At 42.3% G+C, this 19,765-nt stretch overlaps 1 protein-coding gene and 1 long non-coding RNA gene across 5 annotated transcripts in view; both read right to left on the reverse strand.

Moving 5' to 3' along the window:
- PALLD (palladin, cytoskeletal associated protein) overlaps positions 1-19,765 on the reverse strand; it is a 408,233-nt gene that overhangs the window by 75,613 nt on the left and 312,855 nt on the right. The gene's annotated exons all lie outside the window — the stretch shown is intronic.
- On the reverse strand, positions 1,543-14,005 carry LOC131506879 (uncharacterized). The gene is made up of 2 exons (XR_009259206.1): positions 13,685-14,005; positions 1,543-2,671 (listed from the first exon to the last, which is right to left on the reverse strand). It is a non-coding gene; the product is annotated as an uncharacterized LOC131506879 (long non-coding RNA).

Here is a 19,765-nt window from a genome sequence, read left to right on the forward strand (position 1 = left end):
AACTGGCCAAAGGGCCCACCAGAAAGGGAAAGAAGCGAGAGGAGGAAGAACAACGATCCTGGAACAACTATTTGCTATCTCCAACTACAGGAAGAGGAAGCTTCACTCATTCAGACTACTTTAATTTAAATTTGTGGTACCTCTGAGAGTTTTTCACAAATCACTCTGAAAAGGACTCTCAAGTCCTTTGGAAGAATACATCACGTTAATATTTAAAACCATGGCTCCAGTTCCCACCAACATTTGTCGAATTCTTTATATAATCTTTCTTAAGAAAGTTATGATTTTGGAGTCTCTTAAACTCATAACCACCTGTCTTATGGGTAATCAAAATCAGATAATGTTACTGAAAGAAGAATAAAGGGGTTAGTAAGAAGTGATAAACAGGCCCTAAAATACTAAAATAAATACTTTTATAAAGTATCTGGAAAGATTTCTCACATTATATAGACATATAGGATGTATTTTGACCAATCTGTATCCTGTATCCTGTATCCCTTCACAGAAAAAGTGATTTGCATACTTTCCATGACACTTCAGTGTGACAGGCAGGGCCCGTCTCTCTCTGGTGCAGCCTTCCCCAGCTCTGTCCATGTGGGATCCTCTCCAGCCATACAAGTGCCCGCCACCCTCCAGGCACATAACCTTCTCTCCACCTCTGAGTTTTTGGGTGTGGAGCCAAGCTGCCTTTTCCACCCAGCTTCAACTTCTTTCAGACTGGTCTGCGGTCAGGTCTCAGCTGTCTCCTGAAGCTTCCCCTGGTACTTCTGGGGCCGAACACGCACCCTTTCCTTTGAGGGCTTTGCATCCCCTTAACCGCTTCAATGCATAGTCCTCACCAATGCATTCTGCTGCGGGCTCGTCTCTCCCCCAATCTAAGAGAGAGACTGGCCAACGTTTCCTTACTCATTCGGGGACCTGCTGAGTGTAGGACACATTGAGTAAGTGTTTGCTGAGTAAATGAATAATACCGGATTTATTTGCTAGCTTTTTAAAAAGCATATGGAAAGATTTTAAAGCATGTCATACTCCAATGGTAACTTTTTAGTGTTTGGAACTCACCCTTCATTTATTAGGAAGTTGGCAGGGAAAATTTGCTGTAGGATGTTTTAGTTTAAGTCCCTGTGGCACAACTTTTTTTTACCTCATATATTCTAATAAATCTTAGATAAAAATAGAATTCAATGGGTTAAAGAATACCACAGCAGTCACACAGTCTTGTACATCGAGGGCATGTGGTTGTGAGTGGAGTCTAGGACACGGTGAGAGAAGCTGAGTGAGTGAGCTCTATGCTACCTGACCACTCTGGGAAATACTTCCCCTTCTCAAGGTTCGTTTTTTCCTCCTCTAAAACAGAGGTGTGTGTATGTATGTATGTATGTATATGTGTCTGTGTGTATTTTATCCTTTAAAAATGTCACATATATATATGAATTTTCACATATATATTCATATATATATATGTGACATTTTTAAAGGATAAAAAGGATTTCACAGGATTGTTGTAAGAATATAGAATGTATATAAAAAACACTTTGAAAATTAACAGTACCATTAAATATTTATTGAATGAATGAATAAAGCTATTCATGTGGATTTGGGTAGAGAGAAAGACCAGTCAAAAGCAATCTTGGGCACCTGGGTGGCTCAGTCCGTTAAGCGCCCAACTCTTGGTTTCGCCTCAGGTCATGATATCATGGTTCGTGAGCTGGAGCTCCACACTGGGCTCTGTGCTGACAGTGTGGAGACTGCTTGGGATTCTCTGTCTCCCTCTCTCTCTGCCCCTCCCCTGCTCGGGCTCTCTCACACAGACACAAAATAAATAAATAAACATTAAAAAAAAAAAAAAAAGCAACCTTTACTTCCAGGCACGGTCATGATTATTAATTTTTAATGGTAATGTAGTCATTGTTTTCTGGAGGTAATTGTGGTCTGAAACCAAACAAAAGACAAAGCTATTTGATTCTCACAGCCAGATACATTACTTTCTCATGGATAATAGTTCACAGTAAATGCACACTGTAAAACCCTCATTTTTATTTTTATTTATTTTTATTTATGTTTTAGAGAGACTGGGGGGTAGGGGCTGAAGGAGAGGGAGAGCGGGAGGAAGAGGGAGAGGGAGAGAGAGGGAGAGAGAGAACCTTAAGCAGGCTCCATGCTCAGCACAGAGCCCGAGGTGGGGCTCAATCCCATGACCCTGGGATTGTGACCTGAGCTGAAATCAAGAGTTGGATGCTCAACCGACTGAGCCACCCAGCTACCTCTAAAAGCCTCACTTTTAATGGGCAGGGGAAGCACATCTACACTGTCCTCTAGTCTGCTAAATTACAAGCATGACTGATTCCTTCTTCACTTTCACGGAAGTTCTTGGTAGATGTGCTGTAAAGCTGTGATTATTCTTGAGGCAATAGGAGAGGTACCCATGCTTGGGCAAGGTGTGGTAAATTTGGCAGGGAAGTTCCATTTCCGTAACATTGTTTCCAGCCCAGGAAATGTCTCAGGTGGCCTGGTATGGGTAAGCTGCTGCCAGTTTTTCGGGCATGGGCTTGCTTCTCTGGGATGACATCATTTGACTGAATTCTTTACTCTGCTTGCCTCTGCATTCAGTTAGTCTCCATTTTTCTCAAAGACCTCATGTGTTCCCCAGGATGGCTGTGTCTCCAAAAGCCTAATATGGAAGATCTCTAATTCATGTGATGAACCTACTTGACTATTAAAACAGCAAAAGCATTTCCTAACGTACAGTTCAAAACCACTGTACAATGGGAAGACTTTCTGATTATAGTATAATTATTACCTAGAATAATGGGCTATGGCTGCAGCCTTATGTCAACATAACTCACACAGTACATAAGTACTATATGCAGTCTGTTTATCCTGAGGTCTAGGAACTGGGATCGCTGAAAATCAAATGTAAACTATAAATGCTCTTTTTAAACTATGTAAATTTCCTCTGACTTGAGCTAAACAGAAGATAAACTGACCAGATGGAACCTATGGTTTTTGCAAGCTAAACTTTCTGTTACCCTAGCTCAGGGGTTGCTCCAACTCATTAATTATCCTCCGTTTCCCAAATTACAGTATACCCAAAGGGTATTATGTCCTGAAATATAAATTAGCATACAAAATTCTAAAACGTTTGTAAGGAAATCTTTTATTTATGCTACATGGCCTACTGATGGTAAACCTTACTGCCTTTAGAATCCCTTCCTGGCAAAGCCACAGAAGCTAGAGTGAGGTCATATGACATTATATACTTCCCTGGTCTTTGACTACTATGATATCTACACAATCACACATTTGTTTCAACATCTCTATCATTTTTTGCGGGGGGGGGGGGGCGTAACTGGCACCTGGGATCTCTGTGAAGCTTTTACATCTAATACAGTTTTACTGATCACGCTCAGGCTTATAATGTAAACAACAATGTGTCATTTACTGATGTCTGAGATACAGCTTTCTACTTCTCCAAGACTAGGGAATCACAACCCATCAAGTCATCAACTTCTTAAATGTTTTAATCATGCCCTCCAAGAGATCATGGAAAGAAAATGAAGAGGAAAGAGGCTGAGTTGGATGGGAATGCCCTTTTGTTTCTCTCCTTACATGGCACCGGGAGAGTAAAGCTAAGGATACTGAAGCTCACCTCCTCTAGTCGTTGGTTTAATGAGAGGCCGGCAGAGACCCAGGGACAACATGGGTTGCCTGGGAAAAGACGGCTGGCTGTGAACAGCTTGAGTGAGAACCCCCAGCACATCAGAAGACAGACGGGATGACTGCCATTTCCTCAGCTAGTTCAGAAAATAAAAGGAGGCAGCATGAAAGCAACAGGCCTGTGAGTCACTGACACATTTCTGAGCCTCACTACACCAAGATGCAGACAACTTAAGACAACTACACCACGATGCAGATTTCTGGGTGGTCAAGGAGAACACCAGGTGTACATCAACCTTGCCAGGATATGACCCACAGGTTCAGTCAGATCCTGTGGTTTCATAATACTTTAACCTTTAATCTGACTGCCGAGAGCTAGAATGCCCTATTTTTCTGATTCATAATTTTAGCTGAATGCCTCTCGCCAACAAAAGCGATTTTTTTTTAAATGAAAACTGCAGAAGGGATACGGTATTTGAAGCCAGACCAAAAGCAGCAATGAAAGGATGAGCTGATTAGCTCAAAGTCAGAAGAGAATCCATTAAAGCCATCACGTGAAAGAGAAAATTACACCCACGTTTCAGAGCAGAGCCAACCATATCACCAAACTTTGTCTCAAGATAATCAGTCTTCCTCATATTCTTTGCTAATTCTTCAAATGAGTAAATTTAACAATGTACTGTATTACTCTGTGAATGCTACATAATTTATTTTGCTTACTTCAAACACAGTGACCCAGTAATTATCGTACCACACAGGCTGTGAAATCATTCATTATCAATGTCATTCTGAAAGGCGACCTGATTATAGATGTAAGTAGAACATTACAGTAAAATGAAGCAACCGGAGCCACTATTTAAAAGTCCAATCTGATAAGCCTTCTCTTTCATTATCAGATTTGCATTTGGCTTAATGAGTAGACAAAATCAAAATGATATGGTCAGAAAGACAATAAACACCAGGCAGGTCAAGCTCGAAGCCAAGCTGTAGAAGTCACCTGGTGCCTGCCTGGGAGCTCCCGACATTATAGGTACACAGCGGGGACAGACGCGGAGCAGCCAGAGCACCTGGTACACAGGGACTGCCACTCCATGGCTGAGCCGTCCACTCGACACCACTGTGACACTTTCCCCTCAGCTGCCGGCCAGGGCAGGTGGCCAAGTTGCAGAAAGTGTCATTGTGTGGTTCCCTCGGTAACCCAACCGGATTCTTCCGTTGGGATTCTTTTCCAGGGTAAACTGCTCTTTAGGATCTGAAGCATTTAGCATTTACCCTGAAAACCTTTCCTCCTGAACTTGTAATCAGCGTTCTTAAATGGACTTTGCCAGATTTGCCATCTGTGCTTAAGCTTTCAGAAAATTCTGTAGTTGCCCAGAGTGCACACTTTCAGGTGGTAATATCACCTTGCATCTCAGGATGCTTGGTGTGCTGGAAAGAAAAACAGAGTTGGGAGTCAGGAGGTGCAAGTTCCTACGATAACTGCACCTTCAGAGTCAACCAATTACACACTTTATACTTTTTAATCTGTAGGGCGGAGGGAAGGACAGCTGCCCGACCCACCAACCCTACTTGGATGCAGCAAAAGCCCTGGTATTTTTTTACAGGAATGAGAACTTGGCCCTTATCAAAAGAAATGGATTTCATAAGTCTCAACCTTGGTATGCTTGTGATGGGCCGGGATCTAAATCTCTAAATATAAAATAATTCCAAGTAACTTCCTCGAGTGCACTGCCAGATTTTATCACTTATTTGTCTCCTGAAGCAAGGAAGCCAACTTGAGTACAGAAAAGGTCTGACAGCTTCACGTACCTGGTGGTTTACCTGACCATCCACCACCACCTTGAAGAGTTCTGGAAAAGCAGATGCACTGACAGTAAACAGTAGAATTCTGTGTGTTGCAAACTGACAACTCTTGCTGGTTGTGAAGATGGGCCAAGGAATAGCCTGCACTTGGACAACTGCCGTCTTATCCCTACATGATTTTTCTGCCTTTCAAGGAGATTCGCAAGTTCTTATGTACCATTGTCTCTTGCAAATACAAGCTTCCCCTTGGAGAGGCACGGTCCAGCTCCTTATCTACTGTCCCTGGGTATCTCCGGTCACTTGCCGGGATGGATCTGTAGTTGCTGATGTGAACAGTATGTGCTCCAACACTCTGTTACACAGCACAGTGACGTGAGGTGTAGGAAAAGTATGGAGCACGTGTGGATTCACTCTGTTAATAAGTGCCTAAAATAGATTTTTTTTAATCCACCTATCACCTTCCATATAAATGCATCCATTTATGGTTATGAACACAAGTAGGAAATGAGACTTGATCAAGAAAAACTACAAATTCTTCCAACTCCAGTTTTGAATTAGTTCATTTGTGGGTTTACACTGGGATATGCTTAACTTCAATATTCTGTTACTGGGCAGATGTTGCAGATGACAGCTTAGTCAAATGACAGGATCTTCACTCCCCCCCCCCCCCCCCAAAGACTGAGTCAGATTTTCTCTTTTCACTCTCTTTTTGGGGCAGCCATCTTCCCCCAAGGCTTTAATTACCACCTATGGAGATAACTGCCAACTCACTGTCCCCACTTTGATCTCCCAGAACGTCAGATCTAGGCATCTAATTGCCTGCTGGATACCTCCACTTGGTAGGTTCAAAACCAAATTTGTCCCTCCTTCAGAGCTGTCCCACCTCTTGTCCCTCTTGGCCCTATCCAGCTACCATCTGGCAGGACCCTGGGAGGAATCCTTGATGCATCCCACACTCCCTTACCTTTTGCATGCCATCAATACCAAACAAGTGCAGTCAATTGTATCTTTTAACTTTGCCTGGACCCAACTACTCCAATCACTTCCTTTACCACTAATTTAGCTGAGACCACCAATATCTATTTCCTGCATTATTCTAACCATTGCAATTGGTTTTCCTGTTTCCCGGCTGACTACCTATATTGTGTCCCTGCAGTGTGCTAACCACCCAGCAGTGATACAAAAGTAGAAGGCATCTTTATTGCACTCAACAAAGGCATAATATGGTAAAGATGAGGTTTGATTTATGTAGCCACTGCAAGGTAATACAAAAAAAAAAAAAAAAAGCATACCATTAAGAGCTCTTTCAGAGTCTAAAAAACTCAGTCTTAACGTTAGAGAGATGCAATTAACTCAGTGAGGGGCGCCTGGGTGGCTCAGTCTGCTAAGCATCCAACTTCGGCTCAGGTCACGATCTCATAGCTCGTGAGTTCAAGCCCCGTGTCGGGCTCTGTGCTGACAGCTCAGAGCCTGGAGCCTGCTTCTGATTCTGTGTCTCTCTCTCTCTCTCTGCCCCTCTGCCATTAGCGCTCTGTATCTCTCTGTCTTTGAAAAATGAATACAACCATTAAAAAAAATTTAAAAAAAGAAATTAACTCAGTGAAATAATCAGGAATAGAATAAATTGGTATACCAGTGCTGTTTTAGGAAGTGTATGTATCCGAGCATTTCAGAGTGGAATGAGATTAATGTGATTAGGATAGGACATTTTTTAAAAAAGGACATTTCTGGACAAGTGCACAGGTAGGTTATTACAGCAGCCAATCAACAACACAAACCACACATATACTAAGTGTAGGGCTCTGTTCCACTGAAGTGATGTGTAAAGAAAAAAACAGTAAGACAGTCCTTCTCATGACTACGGAATTCAGAATTCTGAGGTACAGTATATTGTGGATGCCGAGTCAGAATTTGACCTTAGGCAGACCCTGTGTGTACATTTCTCCAGCCAGACTCAGGCTTCTCCTCTCCCAAGTGTCTGTTTCACACCTTCCTCTGTCCTCAAAACTCCCTCAAATGCTCTTTTCCCCCTGCCCTCAACTGATGACCATGCTTTCTAGTTCACTGAGAAAAACAGAAACACGCAGTAGAGAACTGCCAAGAGCTCCCCCTGTCTCTTCCGTCCACTTTTGCCTCTGGCCCGCTGACTGCCTTCTTCCCAGGGCGACTATGGGGCCACCTCTGTGTCGTTTGCAAAGCCCAAGCGCTCTGCTTGTGCACCAGATCCCTCTGGCCTTTGGACAGACGATGTCAAGCCCTTCATCCTTTGTTCTTGGATCCCTCCCCAGTCGCTTGCTGGAGTATTCAGTGACTGATGAAGGTGGCACTCACTCAAACATTTGGTGTTAAAAAATAAGATGGCTTGCTGCGAGAAACAATTGTGTCAGCACTCCTGGACTCATCTTGTGGACTTTGAGCCACTCTTCTGCTATATTTGTCTCATCAAGCTGCAACCCCCACCTGGCATTCCTTGTCCTCCTCCCTGGCTTCATTTCCCCCCCATAACACATAACTCCACCAGAAGCACTGGGTGTTTAGTTTGCTTATGGTTTGTCTCCCATCCCACCACTGGAATAGAAGCTTCACAAGGGCAGGCGTTTTTGCAGATGTGTCCACTGCTTTATTCCCAGAGTCCAGCCAGTTCGCAGGGCACTTGCTCAAGGATCTTCAAATTAATGAGGCTCCAGCCCTGCCGTTTCTGATCCATGTGACTCCAGGCAAATTGCCCTCTTGAAATCTCCCTGTTGTCATTTTTAAGATGGTGGTGCTGACAGTACCATGGGATTGTGGGATTGTGTTAAGGATTAAACGACAAAGTGTGTTAAACATTTTAGCACATTTTCTGGTGTGAAGTGCCCAACAAATGGTTCTTATTATATGGTTACTTACAATATAATAATTATACATTAGCATTCAAGGTTACGCTAAGTTTACCTAGTCCCAAACAGGTACTTGTTTGGGAATTTGGTGGACTGGCATCAAGAAGAAAAATAAAAGGTCTATGAATATGTTTTCCTCCTATTATTAAAGACTCCATTCAAAACCTAATCCTGACTTTAAAAATAATGAGCATATGCGGCGCCTGGGTAGCTCAGTGAGTTAAGCGTCCGACATCGGCTCAGGTCATGATCTCACGGTTCATGAGTTGGAGCCCCGCATGGAGTTCTGTGCTGACAGCTCGGAGCCTGGAGCCTGCTTTGGATTCTGTGTCTCCCTCTCTCTCTAGCCCCTCTCCTGCTTGCTCTCTTTCTCTGTCTCCCTCAAAGATAAATAAAAACATTTTTTAAAAAAAGAAAATTTAAAATAAATAAAAATAAAAATAATGAAATACAACTCAGTAGTACTAATGTCTAGACTGAGGTTCTATGGTAAAAATTATGTTCAGTAAGGAAATAACCAGTAGGCACCTCGCATTGACTGGCCATCCAAAATAGGTCCCATAGCTGACAAATGGGCCTCACTTCTGCCCTACTGCCTGGGCCCTTTTCCCATTCTTCTCTTCCCCCTCTGCTGTTACAAAGACAGCTATTGCTGGGACCCTCTCTTCCCGTGGCTCTGCAATTCCAGGGTGGGGTCTCTTGTTAGCACAAGGGGAGTATGAAAGGAAATGTACTTCTCTGTACCTTTATTTTCCCTTTAGGGTTTAAATGGAAAAAGAGAAGGTGGGGTCCTTTCAGCCATTGTTGCTAGGATTAAAAACCTTGGGAAAAAAAATCAAGTTGGAGCTTTGAGTGCATGTTCCCACAAAACCCATGTTATATATAGTGGCTCAGTTCTATGGTACTATTAATAAAGCAGAATATTTCAGCTATGATTTCTGGGCTGTCCTGGGAACCTAACCACAAAGTGGGACATAATTTCAATAAAAAAGTATGTTCAGAATTCTCAGCAACTAATTTACAAATCCACATTCAGAATCTAACCCATCTGAAAGGAGAGGGTTGCTAATTTTCAGTAGGGTTGGCAATTTCACAAAGATATCACAAATGTCATGAAAAGGAGGATCAAGTTGAAGAGTCTTATGGATGGTAGTCGAGTGGAACTTCATTTCTATTTGGATGGGGTACCTGATCCTAGTTCTATAATACCAGCAAAAGTGTTGGGTCTAGCTCAGAGAATTTTGTGAGAACTGCGTGTGGTAAAAGAACATAACATGGGGAGCTTAGGTGGCTCAGTTGGTTGAGTGTCTGACTCTTGATTCCAGCTCAGGTCATGAATTTGTAATTCATGAGTTCATACATCCAACTTTGTGCTGACAGTGAGGTGCCTGCTTGGGATTCTCTCTCTCTCTCTCTCTCTCTCTGCCCCTCTTCTGCTTGCAAACTCTCTCTCCCTCAAAATAAATAAGTAAACAAACAAACAAAGAACCTGACGCATCCGGCAGAGCCTGGTTAGTGATAGCTATTTAACAAAAGTTAGTTCTCTTCCTTCCCCTTGGTGAAACTTCAGTGTCTATTCTTTTTACTTGGTTTTGTGTGTCTTCCTATGAATCTATTTTTAACACTTACATAGAGAAAAAAAATGCAACATTTTGCCAATAGAAACCAGAAAATGGTTATTTGCTCATTTCTTCTGGCTGACACACCTTGTCTGCAAATGGCAGCTTCTCCCTCAGGAGGAAATCTTTTCCATCAAATAAGCCTTTATGCCTTCCAAAAGTCCATGCCAAACTGTGAAAATCACCATCTTAGCTTCCCAGAGTGGTGAAGCTTTGGCAGTTGGGCCAATGCTCATTGAGTGGGAGACCGGGAACAGACTTTAACCAACCATCCCACATTTTCGGTTTCTGTCCTTGCAGTCGTTATCCAAAATATACAAGTAAGGGAGCTCGCCTAACTGGAATGGCATATGTTACATATTACGGTTAACCCTAAAGCACATAACCGTAAGACAGCGAAGACTTACTGCTCAGGAAGAAGTCTGTGCCATTAGTAGTTAGTGGAGTTGGGCAGAAAGCTGTAAACGCCCTGGTGTCAGAATGGCGTTTCTCCTTCCTGGACACCTCAGGCTTTCCTTACTTCCACCATATCTCCAGACCTTCCCCACAAGAATGGGCTACTGCATGTTATTCATAAAATCTCCTTGGATGAAACCTTTCTCAGCTAATTCTTTATCCTTTGACAAAATCCTTTTTAAAACAGCTCTTGAATTAGTGCAGCCTCACAGGGATTTTCTAGAGCCAGAAACCTGGGACACAGAACTAGGCAGAATTAAGTGCCTCAGTGTTATCTTTGTATGATCCTGAACAAAACTCTTATGTTCCCTACACCTGTCTTTAAAGTCTGGTAGAGTTTCACTTCTTGTTCTGTGTCTCAAAAGAATATTATTAGGATGAACCAATATATTTGATGTGTTTAATTATTAGGATGAACCAATATATTTAACTTTCAAAAAAGAGTTGAGTGCTCTTTTAACATAACTTTAATTTTTAAAGCTTATATTTAGTGTCGGTCCTCCCCCCACCCCAATCTCCTTGAAGAGAATTATTTTGCAAGATACTGAACAATAGGCAATTTTAGAAGCATAGTGAACTTTGATTACCCAATGTTTATCTGGATCTTCTGAAAGAAATGTTGAAAAAGTACAATACCTTTTGATATGAAATTGTTTATGTTGAAACATACACCGAAGGGAAGATGGTGGTTAATACATATTTTTACAGTTCTCAATGATTGTGAAAAAAGATGTGGAAAGTGGGAGTAAAAATCAAACAACTGTTGAACAGATTAATAACTTCCTCTTGAAATAATATCCTTACCACCTTGAGCAGTGCAGACTCCTTGACAATTTCCAGGAAATTTCAGTAATACATAGTTGTTTCAAATATAGTAGAGTAGAAGAATTACTACAGTCTAGGGAAAATAATATTTTGGGGGTAGAAAGAAGCAACTATTCTCCAAGTAGGACAAATACTACAGCCCTTCTACAGAGATGACAATATTGTACGGTATTTGAGATCAACCACAGGGCAATGTGGTGAGTGGCATTCAAATTTCATTCTGTTAATCTTAGAAAGTCTTAAAAGTCAACTAAAGCACACAAAGACATACTGAAGCATACCAGGGCTACTCCACACAGGACATTTCTCTATTGTTTACTTAGTCAATGTCCTCACTTGCGACAGACTGGACATGCAGTCATTACACTATTCAAAGCAGGTGAGCTACTTTATTACACGAGCTGTCAAATTAGGACTCATGGATTCCAACAGTCCCCCAAAAGAAAGCTATGTTACTTTCTTAACCATCTACCCATGCTCTTCACTCGGATCAAGTTTTCACACAGCTGAAGAGATGGTTAGAATGCTGGCACGTTTGTTATCTGCTGTACTTGCCTAGTTTCTGATTAATGGATGTGGCATGGGCACTGGGCAACCCTCATTCTAAAGACAAAAAAAGATAAGTATCAAATAAATCTTATTTTATATAAAATAAATAAAAAATAAAGCTCAGGAATTAGTTGAAATACCTGCTGGTTATATAACTCTTGCCTATTTAGCATACATTTATTGTTCAAAGTACAAGAAGGCACTCACTCTAAGGCATACGGATGCGTATACTTCATACTGTTGCCCGTATCAATCAATGTATACAGACTAGGAGGAAAAATTCACTTATCACGAAATCGAAGTCTGCCAGATCTTGCAAATAATATCCCCTTTCCTTGAGGACGTGAAAATATAGTAAAAAAAGCTAATGTACTGTGAGCTCCAGAAGCAAACCAAACCAAAATGCCTGGACAATTAGTGGGACAATTTTTCCTTAGTGGCTGTTGTTGATGCAGTTCTGACAGGAGCCTCATAGCACAACTAAGAAGGTGTCCTGAAAGACAAAACTTGGCAGTTTCCAAAGTTGGTTAAGACCAAGGCTGAGCCTGGAGGATGGGGGAGGTGAGGGAGTGGGTGTGATGGTTAGTTTTTCAATTCATGCCTCCAAAAATCGGGTCCGTTCATTTCTGCCTTTCTCATACTAGTTCTCTGTGACTACAAATCAAAACGTAGATCCAGCTAGCACGGGGCTCTAGAGACTCCCGGGTCTGAAGAATGCATACCCTCCTGGTGTTTGGCCTGCAGACCAGCAACTGGGCTAGGCTGGTCCAGGCCTGCCACTGGAGCAAGACCCAGCTCAGCAGGGTGGAAAGATGCCTGTGCGCCCCCTTCAGTCCCCAGCAAGTGCAAAACTCGCTAGCCTGACTCAGGGCTCAAGTGGCCAAACTCTCCCATTCTGGAGTCAGAACCACTCACCATTCCAGACAGAACCTCCCCGAATGTTAAATAAGGCAAACAGGGAAGAAGCCCCCAGACCCAGGGTGGGGTCCGTTTCCTCCGGAGGCCAGCTCCCAGCTCTGCAGATTTCTGAACACACAGCATACCAGAGTGGGCCAGCTTGACCGTTCACAGAACCCTTTCTCGTTGGCCCCGCCGTGGCCGCCGCTGCACGCCGCTAACTGTGCAGCCACGTCCAGGGGCCCGCGCCCGCCCAGCGCAGCTAACAAAGCAGCTCCCACCGGGAACTGCAGGGGCGGAGCTGCAGACCCCCTCTCCACCAGCAAGCCTCGCAAGACCTGCCTACTGCCTTCCAGCCACCGCACCCTGGTCGGGGGGGGGGGGGGGGGGGGGGGGAAAGCCCCCAAGTGACAAGCAAACTTTCTTTGAATGGTACTGAGGTGAATTCCCCCAAAGAAAGGAGGATGGGGTTGGGGAGGGGCAAGGGCGCAGTGCTCTGGTATGGCTCCAGATGAACGGACCCTATGGACCCTTTCTCCCCCGCTGCATCCCCCTCCAGCGGCCAGGGAATGAGGTCATCCCCTCATCCCTTAAATCTCCGCCAGCCTCGCTTTCTCTGCCCTTCCACAACAGGTTTGATCCCCGTTTGAGTGGAGCCACGATAAGCGAGAGATGGGGCCAGAAAAGTTTATGAGGGAGGGATCATCCGTGGCAGCAAAGCATCTCCAGTCCCGATCCTGTTAAGATGAAGCAAAATTCCCATCTGGAACTGTTTTCAGTGATTCTTGCTCTGATCAGGCATGGGGGAGGGAGAGGGCTCCGTGAAAGGACCCTCCTCGGGTGGAAAGTCTGCATTTAGAAGTTACTCTGCCTCCCTGCTGCCCACCCCCTCGTCCACTTTTAAAGCCCTCCCACCCTAGCTCGCCGACCACCGAACCCTCCGCTCCTTTTAATTCATACATTTCTACCAGTCAAGGGGCCAACTCCCCCCACGCCTACCTCGGGTCTCAGAGCCTGGGGCCCCGGGGCTCCTTTACTCCCAGTCCTGCCGGCTCAGCGGGCTGTGGCCACCAGCAGGTACCGGCGCTTTATACGGAGCTGCACAGCACCGCTGTGTGACTCAGTGAATCTCTGAAAGGCTTGTGTCTATGGTCCTTCAAAATAAGAGTCCTCAGAGGAGGCGTGGCTCGAGCCTAACGAAGCTAGCAGCCCCAGGTTAGCCAAGGCTTCCCGCCCCCTCCTTCTGGCCACCCTCCTCGTTTGCATCTTTCTGGTGCCCCTTCCAAGGGCAGCCAGCGATGAACCAGGCTTTCTCAGAAATTTCAGGAAGAATTGATAATGGGAAAGAATTTAACTCCCCCCACCCCCGCCCCCAGGCCAATGGAGATGTTGGCTGCCAAGTCAGGATGATTTCCCCCCAGTTTATGATTGTTTTTCCTTTATAGACTAAAAAGAAAAGAAATGTCCAATGACTCTGACTCCAGGGCAACATTCCCGGGGCCAGGAATGGAAGCCGGAGGTGTAATGGAAGCAGCCCCGAAGGAATGAATCCTCCGGGCTGGAGCTTGGGGTAAGGGAGGGTCCAGTTCCCGAGGGCTACTCATATTTAACTGGGGTGCTACAGATTTGCAGGTACAAGCAGAACGTGCAGCATTTAAATTAAAAAGTACAAAGTAACCTGTGATACGCTCTTTTAAAGTAAAAGGATAATTTCTAGATTTCCATTAGTTTACTCTGTTCTGAGTGTCAATGAATAACTAAATTTAGGAACCCTTAGGGTAAGAAGTGTAACTCATTCTGATTTAGCAACATCTTAGGAACGCGTTCCCTATCGGCCTTTTTCTTCTGTCATAAACTACAAGAGGCCCTGAGTCACTTGTTTTAACCTACATGGGGATGACTCTAGAGTGTTTTAAAGTAGGAAATGGACACATTAATTCCCAAATTAATTTCCTGCATAAAATTTGTTTGATTTATTGTGGGCCCAAACCTAAAGCCAGCCAGATCAGCAATTTTTCCTTTCACCAACCCTCCCTCTGTGCGTAATCCTCCAGTAGTCAGTTTGGCACACTATTATTTCTGTCCTATTTCTCCTACAAGCTCCTTGACCACTGTGACCAAATTTCTTTTACACACAACAAGCTGTCAATAAAATAAATGAATGAATGTTAGTACCTAACATTTACTGAACATCTACTGTTGGGGCAGGTCCTTTCAAATAACTGCCAATAATGCCAACTAGATTTGAATAGCCCGTGGACTGCATATTTAAAGTACCCAGTAATTTTATCCCTACCTTCATTATTAATATTGAGCAGTCGGGTTTCTAGGTTCACAGCCCTGAGCCAGATATTCTACTTTCCTCTCTCTGAAATAGATCTGTAAATTTAAAATATCTGTAAAATATTCAAATAAACCAAAAGTGGATATTTCACCGTAATTCTACCAGAGATAAACACTGTTAACAGCCTACAGTCTTTGCTTCCAGGCTTTTGTATGTGCATTTAAACACATTATAAAACCGAGATGAGATCATCATTTACATAGGAATCTGTAACCTACTTTTTTTTTTTTAAACCTACAATATAATGCAGTCCTCTTTCTAGGCAGAGCCCGAGGCACTGCCATCTTTTCAATTTTTGAGAAGATGAGCAGGTAAAAACCTCAGTATTTCACTATTTAACTTCGCCTTTGACTTTCTCGGGTGCTCATTCCCCATGTCAAATGGCCATGAGGGCGGCAGCAATGACATCACTTGGCGCATCACAGGGTTTTCTTTGCAGGCTGCAGTGGGACAGTGAAGAATGAACTCTAAAATGGGAGTTAGGATTTAGTGATCTGTGCCATTAACTGTGGAACTCTGTGAAGTTTTCTTACTTCCACCATAATGGGATTAATTTGATGAATTTTAAAGTTTCGGTTCTTAAATTTTAAAATATTATGATCTAAGAGTCCATTCTCAGCAAGAGCACAGAAGGAATAAATTAGATAAGCATGAGTTACTACCACCTCACATGCTTCCCCACCACGGGAGGGTGTGGAGGGTGGAACAGACAGGTTGATTAGCTGCAAGAAAACATCCCATTCCTTTACTCTCAAGAGGCAGCATAAGAAGGGTGACCCCTTAGATCTGCCATCTGTGCCTTATTCCTTCCATAGGAGCCCAGAAAGCAGCATTCGTGTGGACCAGTTTTCATTTCTCAGAGCTCAAATCCAGGGGGATTTAAGGAACTGGTGCAAAACACTGAATATTTTAACGTTTTCAACTTTTAAGGCTCTTATGCGTGAAGCGTGGGAGGCGTGGATACATCTTAGCTATCACTCTGGCAAGTCCCAGAACTGTGAAAACTATTATCTGTAGAAGCACTGATAGGAATTTCTGCCGAGCCTGAAGAAGAACACTCTATCCTCTCGTGCATAGTGAGGATTTTGATCAACAACCTTCTCTTTAGATGGTTCTTCTTCATTCTCCCTTAGCTAAACCTTAAAGTTCTATGGTTTTAAGGTAAGATGAAAGGCATAGAGAACAAGTATGCAATCAACTTTTATTTGACCAGGGGCTGCACTCTTTGGATTCTGTCTGGCCACACTGGAAATATTTGACATTTAGGACTTAAAGGGTTGTGTTTTAGGACTTTTGACTAGCTTCACTGTTAGCATGCTTTGGCTCACAGACCTATGGCTTCAAATGGGCAAATTTAATTGTGGAGATGAAATAACTTGCTCAAGGGCCTGGTTGTTTGGGGAGAAACGTGGAACGGGTAAAAGTAATCCTTCAAACCATTCCTTTTCATATTCTTTTCATATTCTCTCGCACAAATGAAAAAGGTGAAACATAGGTGGTTAAAAACTAACAGAATGACAAAAGAAAACTAAAAACAAATGGCGTTCACTGAACAAACAAGATCTCGGCAGTGAAGCTAAACCATAGAGTATATATATAGATATACAGATATAACTGCTAACTGGTACCACACAGCACCTATCTCAGATATGCTCAGCATAGGGAACAATAGTTTATAAAATGGATAGCATCAGCAAATGCCCATTCAAGAAACAACAACAACAACAACAACAACAACAAAACTACCAACTCTACACTGATTGCTCAACCATGCTTTGCTAACATATAAATTAAGGCCAAAATCTGTATTTTCATTCCCTTTATTTACATGTAGCAATAAAAGAATGTTAGTATATCTTCAGGCATTTTATCTAAAATAATATTTTAATGAAAATTACCCAAACCTGGGGATTTTCTTAACTCTTGGCTTTGGGGTTGGCACATTTCTATACGGAGGCTTTTTCTATGTATTCTCTCAGAGTGATCAATGCTGTGCACAATACGTTCTGATATCAATTCAGCATAAGGGAATATTTCCATTCATTTCTGTCACTTTGATATTATTTTTAAAAAGTTGCTGATTTGGCTGTTGCTATATTTTTAAAGGTACAAAATCGTGGCTGAATGGACCATTTCTTTCATTATAGGTAACTACTTTTGCAATGGATCCCAATCACATACAGCCAGCAAGAACAAGCCTAGGAAAATAGTATACAGCAAGTATAGATTTTATCTGATGTTGGTTCCAATTAATAGTATTTCTGTGAAAATGTTTCTGGGAGTAGAATCCTTCAGATTAACTTTAATCTGTATTCATTTTAAAAGATGTACACCTTTAAAAACTCTTGGACCACTTTGAATATGGACCTTTTCTAATTAAGTGCAGCATTTTATATGAAACACATTTGTTTCCATAACAACAACTACCAAATTATTTTAACAAAAGAAATCTTTAAACATGAAAATGTGCATCTTCTCAAGAGGCTAAACACTGTGCATTATTTGATCATGAAGACAGACCATTAGGGGAGGAGGTACAGGGCAAGCCTCCAAGGACAATTCATAGTTTCAACATAAAAACAAATTAATGTATTTCATTGGCCAAGAGAACTTTCTGGGTCTTTGGTTTGTACATAGCTTTTTATTAAGAGGAGGGAGAAGGGGAAAAGAAATGGACTGTTTGTACTTGTGTAAATGTGACTAGAACCCAATGAACATAAAAGAGCATGTGAGAGGGAACACGACAACCAGAAGGTCTGCAGTTGTGGAATGCAAAAAAAATTAAAAAAAAAAAAAAAGATCCTGCAATTGTAAACAAAAGAACGGATCGCATTTGTGTGAGCAAAGTAAGCCTTGAGACTTCAAGCAACAGAATCTGAGCCAGCAGGGGCCTGAAGAGATCTACTACAAGGGTACCCTGTAAAGGGCATGGGCTGTGGAGCCAGACAGATTGGGGTCAATCAGAGGCTGTCTCCATGACCTTAAACTCACAGAGCTTTTGTTTTCTCATCTGAACAATGGAGGTAAATGTATTTACCTTGGAGTAGTGTTGAGAATATAAAGTGAGAGGCTGCGTGTATAGTGCCTAACATGGTGTTTGATATGTAGAAGGTAGAGGCTGGTGTTCTTCCCCTTTTAATGTGTATATTTACAACCTTCTAGTGTCTCAGGAATGTATTTTACACAATACAGTCTTTAGTTAGGAACGGACTAGAAAATAATAACCCGAACTTTACTTTGTGCTGACACTATGCCAATTACTTCACACGCGTTCTCACATTTTATCTTACTCTACAACCCGTGGGGAGATATGGTTGTTATGGCCATGCCCCTCTTCATGGAGGAAGAAGATGAGCACAGGGAGGTTAGGTAACTTATCCAAAACCAAACAGTGGGTAAGCAAGTGGAGGAACAATGAATGACATAAATTGTTAACTCCAGAGACTATAAATCTGGAGTGAAAAGTATATAATTATGGTGAGTCCATTAACAATCTCAGGACACTACGATGTCCATCAGTAAATCAGCAATTTATTACTACAAAGTTTTATTGTACACAGTGTCAGTTTGACCTGAAATAGTTAAGGCAGTTTCTAAACATGTCCTGCTTCATCCACAGAAGAATCTGACTCATTATTGAGTATCCTTTTCCAAATCAAATGAGTTATGCTGGCTCTGATGGAATCATCCACAGATTCCACGTGGATTACTGAAAAGGCATAGTTAAGAGCCGGAATTTGACTTTTATGCGACTCTCCTGAGTCAATGGCAAAATGCTGTTATCAGTCGACTGGTTAGTTTAACTTCATCCTACATTAGAAATACCTTAAGCTGTGCCTTAAAAATACAGTGACTGATAATAGATAAATATGACATAATCAGTTTAAGATTACACATTTTCAGATTTTATACTAATCCCAACGGCAGTTCAGGAGGTTATGGGTGAGATGATTCTCTTGATACTATTACTTCTGGTGACAGCAAAATAAGGAAGCTTGCGTTACATTTCACATACATGCTTTGGACACTTCGAAAACAAACAGATCAGCCAGCATTCCACTGTTGCTCCCAGAAACACAGGAAGTGAAACCACCTCAGTAATGGAGCTGCTGTGAGTGTTGCAGTGCCTTTCTCAGGAGGACAATTTAAACGCAAACGTTTGCCAGGAGGAGGGCACTGGGCCTGTTTTCCCTAACTCCGAAACTTTTCCTCGACCAAATCCTTTACATCCTAAACTTGAGCATCCATCCCCTTGAATTAATAAACTAATCCTTTGGTTCATATTAATAGGATTATGTTCTCTAAAGTACTTAATTTTTCTCATTAGGGAAATACACAGGGATCTGGTTGAAGGCAGCAATGAAAAGTCTGTGGGCAAAGATACCTGACTACTAAGAATTGGGGAGATTATTTTATGGTAGAGTAAAACTTTGGTTTGCGAGCATAATTTGTTCCGGAAACATGCTTGTAATCCAAAGAACTTGGATATCAAAGCGAATTTCAAGAACCATTGGCTCAGTTGTGATCATGTGACATTCGACATATATCACTTGTTTACCAAGTTAAAATTTATTAGAAATGTTTGCTCATCTTGTAGAACACTCACAGAAGTTACTTGCAATCCAAGGTTTTACTGTATACATCTTTGACACAATAAAATGTGCAAACCAAGGCTCTAGCACGGAAAGGGAACGAGACAAGAGAGAGAATAAGGGGTAAATATTCTAATTAAATTT

The sequence above is a fragment of the Neofelis nebulosa genome, chromosome 3 (genome assembly GCF_028018385.1).
Source record: "Neofelis nebulosa isolate mNeoNeb1 chromosome 3, mNeoNeb1.pri, whole genome shotgun sequence".
NCBI classification, from domain to species: domain Eukaryota; kingdom Metazoa; phylum Chordata; class Mammalia; order Carnivora; family Felidae; genus Neofelis; species Neofelis nebulosa.